The sequence below is a fragment of the Bos indicus x Bos taurus genome, chromosome 13 (genome assembly GCF_003369695.1).
Source record: "Bos indicus x Bos taurus breed Angus x Brahman F1 hybrid chromosome 13, Bos_hybrid_MaternalHap_v2.0, whole genome shotgun sequence".
In the NCBI taxonomy this organism is placed as follows: domain Eukaryota; kingdom Metazoa; phylum Chordata; class Mammalia; order Artiodactyla; family Bovidae; genus Bos; species Bos indicus x Bos taurus.
In genome coordinates, this window is record NC_040088.1 from 4,424,454 (window position 1) to 4,434,612 (window position 10,159).

A 10,159-nucleotide genomic window follows, 5' to 3' on the forward strand; every position below is an offset into this window, starting at 1 on the left:
CACAGGGGTTAACATTATCAATCCCCAGGCTTCGATAGGTCTGGGTACTACGTGCTCGTGGTCATTAAACAGTTAATTTCTTCCATTAGATGGGGGGTTTCGCATCTGTAAAACAACTCAGGAAATGTGCATCAGATACTATTATCTGGGTACTTTAGAATGGAGCGAAAGCAGAAACATGGGACAGGGGTCTGTCCCAGAAAGGCTCCATAGGGTCCTGCTCAGTTACAATCTAATTGGGCATCTTGTTTGTTTTCTGTAGGGAAATGACCTCTATCTGCCATGGGGGAAGCTTGAAAGTATTGCAGCAATCCTGAGATTCTAGAAAAAGTGAGATTCGGGCCCCAGAGTTCCTCCAACAAGGACCAGGAACCACGTCAGCCCCCAGACAGGCCCAGAGAAAATCACCACGTATCTCAGGATCCGTTTTGTTACACCCCACTATGAAAGAATCTGGGGCTTTGCTGACTGATACAAGTTGGCTGCCTGCTTCAGACAACCCCATAAAAGAGAAGGATGCTGGAATTCATAGGCCGCACCAAGCAACAGAACTGAGCTCTTAAAAACGACCCCTCAGAGCACACCTACGTTTGTCTGGCTTTGCTGTCAGTGGTCAGGGTGAGAAGTGACTCGCAGCCCCCGCCTCGCCCCCTCACCATGGGGCTCATGGTGACAACTCCGTGATCTTCAACCCCAAACTCAGACCAACGGTCCTCACTCTGGTTGCCCATTAGGATCATATGGGGAACTTCAAAACATACCAACACTCAGGTCACTCCCAGAAATTCTATTTTTTTTTTTTTTTGGTGGGATCTTAGTTCCCTGACCAGGAATCGAACCTGTGCCCCGTGCATTGGAAGATGGATTCTTAAGCAGTGGACCACCAGGGAAGTCCCACTCCCAGAAATTCAGAACCATTTGGCTGAACTGGCGCAAGTGTGGGTATTTTATGTCGCACTCAGGTGACCCCACTGGCTCAGGGAGGGTTAAACATCACTGCGCTGGATCAGCCCTCAAGGAACCAGAGGGTGAGGACAGTGGGCCCCACGGGGGTGGATGTCGGGTTGCTCGGTCAAATGGAGACACCAGGTAAAACTTGCTAGAATGCTTACACAGGATCAGCTCAGAGGGTGCTTCGCATAGAAAATACTTGGCAAGTGTTACTAAATATTTCTTTCCCTAGAATCAAACAGGCTAGCTAACATGTATTACATACCTGTTATCCCATTTAGTCCTCGGAACACCTCTCTAATGTAGACGTTACCATTGTCCCCCATTTATAAGATGAGAAAGCTGAGGCAGAGAAAGGGGATCTCTTAAGATTACCAGCTGGCAGTGGTGTGGGGCGGGGTGGGGGCTAAGACTTGAACCCAGCTATTCCCACTGCAGAGCCCCTGGCTTTCCATCTCTTCCTTGTACTATTTTCCTGCTTAAAGGGCTACTGAAGGGCAGTGACGTCCTCTGCCTCCCCACTCCTGGCCCTTGCCTGGCTCTCCCCCTGTCTTGAATGCCAGTCTCTTCTCTGCCTACAAGTCATAACCCTCCCAGGAAACAAGTGGTCCTCTCCAGGCTCTTCCAGATGTCACAGGGAGCATCCATCCATCTGTTCATTTATTCTTCCCGTCCTTAAACAGACATGGAGTGAGCATCTAGTGAGTGCCACGGACCGTGCTAGACATTGGATAGAAACACTGGGGAGTCCTGGTGGAGCTTAAGGCCCTGTGGGGGAGACAGAAAAAAAATACCAACCCACAAATAAATCACTGCAAACTGCAGCAACTGCTCGAAAAGGAGCTTTCACATGACCCTGAGCATGAGAAGGCATCTGCCGGTTTTATGCTGAGGCCGAGTGATTGGTCTTTCTGCCTGTTGAGTGGAGGATGATTGGCTGGGGGCTGAAGGTGAAGGCAGGGAGGTTGGGACGAAGGCTAAGGGAGGAGGCTAAAGGAGGACTCCGGATAAGACAGGAAGGGGCGTGGCCCGGTGAGCCGCCTGCCGCCGCAGCTTGTAATGCGTGGTGACTGCGACTCGCTTGGGCCCTTGGGACACTCTGCAGTCTTTTTACTGTGTCTTATTTCATTATTGTATAAATTGCCTCCAGGGTAATATTCTAAATTTTTAACTATTGGGAGACACCAGGGGCCTGACCAATCAGAAGAGACTGTGACTCCAGGGCACCTCTCAAGGGGGTTAGGCGTTAACCCTTTCACTGCTGGATTAATGGGGAGGTCCCAGGGGAGCAACCTGGATGGAGGAAGGGGTTTGGAGTATAACAACTTGTTGACCATATTTTAACAACCAGTATTAAAACCAAGCGGTTCAGGACTTCCCAGGTGACCCAGGGGTTAAGAATCCCCCTAGCAATGCAGGGAATGGGGGTTCGACCCCTGGTCAAGGAACTAAGACCCCACGGGCCGTGGAGCAGCTAAGTCCGTGCGGCACCTACTGAGTCCATGCGTCACAACTAGAGAATCTGCAAGCCGCAACTAAGACTCGGTGCAGCCAAATAGATAAATAAAACTTAAAAAAAAAAGAATGAAAATAAAATGAGAAAATTATATTTAAAAAAACCAAAGTGGCTCATATCAGCTAAGGCTGACTTCCTCACTAGGTTTTCAGCTTCTAGTAACAAAGCTAGACTTAATCAAGATGAATTAGCCAGGCAGTAGTCACACAGGTACCCCTTCCCAGGGGAAACGCCCTTGTGAAGGCTGGGCCAGTCTCGCATACTCAAACATTCCACAGGTATTTCCTGATGTTACTATTATTATCCTCCCTTCATGTTTGTTGCTGTTGTTCAGTCATTCAGTCCTGTCTGACTCTCTTGTGACCCCATGGACTGTAGCCCACCAGGCTCCTCTGTCCGTGAGATTCTGCAGGCAAGAATACTGGGGTGGGTTGCCATTCCCTTCTTCAGGGGATCTTCCCGACCCAGGATCAAATCTGGGTCTCCTGCATTGCAGGCAGATTCTTCACTGTCTGAGCCACCAGGGTGGAAGCACTATGAGTTAGAAGTAATTCAAGTTAAATTGTACCTTTCTGGGTTCCACCAAGGGAACACCTTTCCTTCAAACGGAGTCCCTGGCTCCATGTCACTGGTTCTAACAGCCTTCTTCCAAGGGCTACATTTCTTCCCGTAACTACTTTGCTTTGGGCTTTCCAGGTCTGCCTGTTATGTATAAATACACTTAACTTTTATGGGGTGTGTAGTGCTCTCATCATAAACCATCTTCTCCATTCGCAGGATTAGGGGAAGGGCTGGGGTGGGGGTGGGGGGGAGTGTGTGTACAGCCCAGCCCGGACCTTTGTGGTGAAAACTGATGCCGCCAGGTACCTCCCCAGCTGCTGCTGCTAAGTTGCTCAGTCGTGTCCGACTCTCTGTGACCCCACAGACTGTAGCCCATCAGGCTCCTCTGTCCATGGGATTCTCCGGACGAGAATACTAGAGTGGGTTGCCATGCCCTCCTCCAGGGGATCTTCCTGACTCAGGGATCAAACTGGCACCTCTTGTGTCTCCTGCAGGTTCTTTACCACTAGCGCCAGCTGGGAAGCCCAAGCCAAACAATATTACCCCGAAGCCTTTAAATCTGGCCCATTGTATTGGTGGGGAGTAAGACAAGATGCTAGAGGGCTTCCCCGAAGGCTCCGATGGTAAACAGCCCACCTTCAATGCAGGAGCCACAGGAGACGGGGGTTCAATCCCTGGGTCAGGAAGACCAAGACCCCCATGGAGGTGGAAATGGCACCCCACTCCAGTATTCTTGCCTGGAAAATTCCACGGACAGAGGAGCCTGATGGGCTATAGTCCAAAGAGTCGGACATGACTGAGCGGCGGAGCACACACGAGGCAGGAGGCTGGGGTCCCGCACAGGAGCCCCCCATAACCTCACATCTCCATCATCCGGGCCACTGCAAGGACCTCCTCGCTCCAGTTTCCTCCCAGTTTACTCTGCGTTGCCCATGGCCACTGGACATTATCTCACATAGTGACCCCAGCTCATCACAGCCCTGCTGCAAAACCTCAGAGGCTCTTGGAATTGCTCTTAGAATAAACCTCCCGCCCTTGCCCAGCCTCTTGGTCTGGTCCTGCCTTTAAAGCTTAATGGACAAGTTGATCTCAATAATAAATGGTGAGGAGTATTTTATTTCTGTTTTCAGACAAAGTAGCAGCTAAAGCCATCAGCTCTGGAGTCACATGGCTCATTCATTCATCAATTCAGTCAGCCGTCAGATATGTAGTGATGGCTTGCTATGCACCAGGCTTGTTCCGGGCCTTGGGGGACTGGTGAACACGACACAGCTCCTGGCCGGGGCTGCTTTCCAGGGCGTGCAGACCTCAGAGCAGCACAGGAGCCAGGGTTTACAAGGGCTCCGGGCCCCTTCATGCTCTGCTGTGGCCCTCACAAGATTTGCAATCATTTTTGGACACAGTCCTGGCTGCCTCTACAGGGTGCTCATGTTCTCATGGGGAGTCAGGCACTAAATAGAACCCTGATTTCAGGCCATAAGAAGTGCTAGGAAGAAAGTAAGCTATATTAACACATACATATGGAATCTAGAATGGTACTGAAGAATCTATTTGCAGGGCAAGAACAGAAATGCCAGATGTAGAGAACAGACTTGTGGGAGGGGGTGGGGGGGAGAGGGGGGGACACACTGAGATGGTGGTGTTGACATCCACACACTGCCACGTGAGGAATAGCTGGCTGGTGGGAGGCTGCTGCAGAGCACAGGGAGCTCTGCTCGGTCCTCTGTGATGATCTAGAGGGCGGGGTGAGGGGTGGGGGGTACGGAGGCTCAGAGGGGAGGGGATATATGTATACTTAGAGCTGATTCACGCTGTTGAACAGCAGAAACTAACACAACGTTGTACAGAAGTTATCTCCCAATTAAAAATAAATGTAAGGGACTTCCCTGCTTGTCCAGTGGTTGAGAATTTGCCTTCCAGTGCAGGGGATGCAGGTTCAATCCCTGGTCAGGGAACTAAGACCCTACATGCCACAGGGCTTGTGCATCACAACAGCGGTTCCTGAACACCACAACTAAGACCTGACCCAGCCAAATAAATAAATACATGTGTCCGTATATATATTTAATAAATTCTAAAATGGAAGCTATGGGGTGTACCGGCTGGTGACGGCAGGGAAGTCCTCCTGAGAGAGTGAGAGCAGGGAAGTCCCCCTGAGAGGGTGAGAGAGGGAAGTCCTCTTGAGAGGGTGAGAGCAGGGAAGTCCCCCTGAGAGGGTGAGAGAGGGAAGTCCTCCCTGAGAGGGTGGCAGCCAGCCAGAGGCCTCATCGAGGAGCAGGGGCGGTGGATGGAAAGAACCTTCCAGGCAGGAGAAAGAAGAGCTAACGGTAAGGCCCTGGAACAGGAACAGACTGCTGAGCTGGGAGAGCCAGAGGGCGGGGGAGCCCAGACAGGTCAGCTCCTGCCACCCCCATTCCACCCCAAGCAAAGCAGGGACTGCTGAAAGCAGCTGGACCCGAGTCCAGAGCTCCAGGCCCAGCCTGCCAGACCCGAGGCTGATCCCGAACCAGAGAACTTCCTGGCTCCCTCCCAGTGCCCCCCACCCAGCCCCAGCCCTGCAGTGGAGGGAAGTTGCCAGCCAAGCCCTGAGCTCATACCGGCTGGAGGCTTGCAACCCAGGAGGGTCACGTGTCCCCACGCTACAGATGGGATGTGGGGGACGTGGGGGCGCTGGCTACATCCTCCAGGGCACGTGATGAGGGCCCAGCTCACCAGCACAGTGACTGGGAAAGGAACAGCCCCCCCAACAGCCCTCGGGTTCGGGGAGCTCGACTGTGTCTGAGAACCCCTCCACTCACTTCTTTGGACCCATTTTGTGTCTAATGGGAGGCCCAGCCACTTGCTTCCCCCAATTCTTTCATTCAGGAACCGTGCTCGTAATACACTACTGTACTATTATTCATTTTTCATGAACTGGATTGTGATTTTTTTTCTTAAAGACTTTTAAAAGGAATCATTGTATTGATACCGTATACTTGCCATAAACAAAAGGTAACTACTTTGTAATACCCACGCTATTCAGTTCTACCTAGATACTGACCCTGGTCTCCAGTGCACTGGCTTTGTTTAAAAGGGAGCATGCTCAGTCACTCAGTCGTATCCTCCTGTGTGACCCCATGGACTGGAGCCCGCCAGGCTCCTCTGTCCATGGAATTTTCCCAGCAAGAATACTGGAGTGGGTTGTCATTCCGTTTAAAAGAGAGATTGTACGCACTCCCTGGTGGTCCAGTGGTTAGGGCTCTGCACTTCTACTGCAGGGGCAAAGGTTCAATCCCTGGTTGGGGAACTAAGATTCCACATACTGCTTGGCCTGGTCAAAAATAAATAAATACAAAAGGGAGATCGCATGGTGGGGGGAGTCCTTTCACAATGAATATGTATATCAAATCGCCACAACATACATTTTAAATATCTTATAATTTGATATGTCAATTGTACCTGAATCAAGCTGGGTAAATAAATAAAAGAGAGAGTCACAACTATTAGGAAGAGATTAAAGAGACTAAGTGTGCTAGGAGCAGACACCGTCCCCTAAATAACAAACAACCAAAAAAAACTGAAAAAGAAGAGAAAAGAGAACATTTCACTCTGTGATGCCATCTTGTCTAGCACCATCTTAAAGTGATTCTCCAGGAAACGAAACCCAGCTCTGTCCAACTTCAGTCAAGACAAGAGTCTGCTATGGAGCTGGTTACCAGGAACCCACCAACGCTCCAGGAGGACCAGAGACCCAGGCAGGGGCCACGGTGCCCAAAGCCTCCCGCAAACCCAGGGCAATTCCAGAGGTCCACGCTGCCCGGGACTGCCAGCACCATGGAGACTGGACGGGGCCCCTAGCAGGAGCCCTGCTGTCATCACCACCTCTAGGAGCAGGGCGTAGCTACCCCCTCCTACCAGTGTGGCCACCACTTCTCCATGTCACTTCTTGTTCTTACCCTCAGGCGTCTCCGACTCTTTGCGACCCCGTGGACTGTAGCCGGCCAGGCTCCTCTGTCCATGGAACTCTCCAGGCAACAATACTGGAGTGGGTTGCCATGCCCTCCTCTAAGGGATCTTCCCAACCCAGGGATCGAACCCAGGTCTCCCGCATTGCAGGCTGATTCTTTACCATCTGAGCCACCAGGGAAGTCCAAGAATACTGGAGTGGGTAGCTTATCCCTTCTTCAGGAGAACTTCCCAACCTAGGAATCAAACCAGGGTCTGCTGCATTGCAGGCAGATTCTTTACCAGTTGAGCTGCTGCTGCTGCTAAGTCACTTTAGTCATGCCCGACTCTGTGCGACCCCATAGACGGCAGCCCTCCAGGCTCCTCTATCCACAGGATTCTCCAAGCAAGAATACTGGAGTGGGTTGCCATTTCCTGCTTCCACCAGCTGAGCTACTAGCTTCTAATTAAAAATCTGGGCGGGTTCATCTGACTGGCAGGATTGGGCTCATGCCAGTGTCCCCTCGCTGCAGAAATGGCTGGGAAAATGAGTACCTGACATTTTCAGCCTCTATCATGAGAGGTGGATTTTTGTCTCAGAAGACAGGAGATTTCCCAGGCACAGAAAGGGGATTTGAATACCAGTGTGGAAGAGGGTTCACACTGCAGCCTGGCCACTCTCCTCTGAAAGTCTGCCGACAGGGCTGGCCCTGGGCTTACACTCAGGAACTCAGATGTGGGGAGGGGGTCCCACCCCTGTGAACGGATGATGATGGCTCGTTGCACCGAAAGTGTTTGTACATATGATGCGGTTCGTGTTGGACCCCTGCGGTCCTCCTGGGAGTCTGAAAATCTGGTGCCAGGCATAGGCTGCCTATGTGAGCAGCCCCCACTACAAACCCTGGGCAATGAGTCTCTAAAGAGCTTCCCTGGTGGGCAACACTCCACAGGCACCATCACCCTCGTAGCTGGGGAGCTAACCGCCTCCCAGGGGCTTCCCGGGAAAAGACGCCCAGAGCTTGTGCCTGGTTTCCTCTGGACTCTGCCCCACGTGCCTTCTCCCTTTGCTGGTTTTGCTCTTCATCTTTTCACTGGAATGAGTCACAAGCACAGGGAGACCGTGTGCTGAGTCCGATGAGTCCTCCCAGGGGGCGCGGAGGTCTCGGGACCCTACCCACCACCAGCGTCACAGCCTCCGAGAAACGCCAACTCAGGAAAGTCCCGACATGCTCAGGGTTCCCAACACTCTCAGTGACTCTTCAAGGCAGGGCTGTGACGCAGATATGGCAGTCTGGCTGGCCCTGTTAACAGAGGGGGAAACTGAGGCTCACAGAGGGGAGGGTCCTGCCAAGACCTCAGGATCAGCAAACCGAGCTGAGTCCAGTGCTCTTGCCCTGGGGGGCTCCCCCCCAAACTCTCTCCAAGCTTAGAAGCCTGGGTCGGATTTTTTCTACCAGCTGAGCCCTCTGTGCAAGAAAAGCATTCCAGGCAGCCTGAGCCTTCTTGCAAATGGAAATGTTATTTCAATCGTGTCTGCACCAAACAGAGCGAAACAGGACATTTTGCACCATGGCCGTCTAGCAGTTAAATGAGTGTCCCCTCTCCTTGGGCTGCCCAGGCGGTGCTAGTGGTAAAGAACCCGCCTGCCAGTGCAGGAGACATAAGAGACCTGGGTTCGATCCCTGGGTCAGGAAGATCCCCTGGAGGAGAGCATGGCAACCCAATCCAGTGTTCTTGCCTGGACAATCCCCATGGACAGAGGAGCCTGGTGGGCAACAGTCCATGAGGTCACAAAGAGTTGGACACAACTGAGCAACTTGGCACGCACACACCCCTTCCCTTACACCTGCATGTCTCCAGGCTGGGACTCCAGAGTGCCTGCATCTGGATCAGAATCAGTTGGTGCCTTGCTTAACAAGCAGATTCTCAGGCCTCAACTAGACTTACTAAAGGAGCACGCCCACCAGGCAAGCCAAACCTGTCGTGAGGAAGCTCCCTGAGGAGTGCGTGTGGTCAGCACGAGCCCACCGCATCATAAGCCCTCTGTAAATAAAAACTGGACTGGAGAAAGCAGAGACTGCGAGGACTTAGAGATAAAGGTCCATACTTCAGCGGGGTATGGGTCCAGCAACGTGCGTGCTAAGTCCCTTCAGTCGTGTCCAGCTCTCTGCAACCCTATGGACTGTAGCCCACCAGGCTCCTCTGTCCATGGGATTCTCCAGGCAAGAATACTGGAGTGGGTTACCATGCCCTCCTCCAGGGGCTCTTCCCAGTTCAGCGATCAAACCCGTGTCTCTTACGTCTCTCCACTAGCGCCTCCTGGGAGGCCCCCAGCCGTGTATTTGGAGCCAGTTCTGAATATTGAGAAGCGGAAGTTCTCAGAAATAGTTTACACGACTGGAAACTGTTTTCAGCTCAACTTAAAACAGGTGGAGTTTTGCCCCTTTTGTTGCTGCTTTTAATGTCTGGAGCCTGACACGTCTTCCTCGGTGGTTGTAGGGGGGCATGATGGCCCCCCAAAAGATCTGTCCCTGTCCTCGTCTCTGGAACCTGTGAATTCTACTGTATTTGGTAAAAGAGTGAATACTGCCATATAAGGCAAAGGATGTGATTTAAGGATTCTGAGAGGAGGAGTTTATCCTGGACTATCTGCTTGGGCTCCAAATCCAATGACGAAACCACTGTTATAAATCCATGCTCATAAGAGCGGGGCCGAGGCAGGCTTGACAGATGGGAGTAGAGACCGTGATGTGAGGATGGAGAGACTGGATGGAGAGACTCCGCTGCAAGTCAAGAAGTGCTGGCCGCAGCCCGAGCTGGAAAGGGCAAGGAAGAGAGCGTCCTCTCGAGCCTCCAGAGGCAGGGTGGCCCTGCTGACACCTTGATTTCAGATCTCTTGGCTTCCAGCACTATGAGGGAATACACCTGTGTTTTATTAAGCCACCTACCGCATAATACATTGTTACAGCAGCCACAGAGAAGTCATACAGCCATGGAAGTTATTCCAGATTTTAAAAAAGGGAAGTCCCTGCGTTTGCCCCCCACACCCCAGGGCCTTTGCACATGCCGACCCTTCTGCTCCTGTGCTCTGTCTCAGCTCACCAGGGCCCAGCTCCTTCTCACGGTTCCTGTCCCTGCCCGAATGTCACCTCCATGCAGAAGCCTTCCCTGAACCCAGGCTTGCAGGGGAAGGAGCTGCCAGTCACT

At 52.1% G+C, this 10,159-nt stretch overlaps 1 non-coding gene across 1 annotated transcript; it reads left to right on the forward strand.

Annotated features, from left to right (window-relative positions):
• Window positions 1-6,242: 6,242 nt before the first annotated feature.
• TRNAR-UCU lies at window positions 6,243-6,314 on the forward strand. Its single transcript has one exon. It is a non-coding gene; the product is annotated as a tRNA-Arg (tRNA).
• The last annotated feature ends 3,845 nt before the right edge of the window (window positions 6,315-10,159 follow it).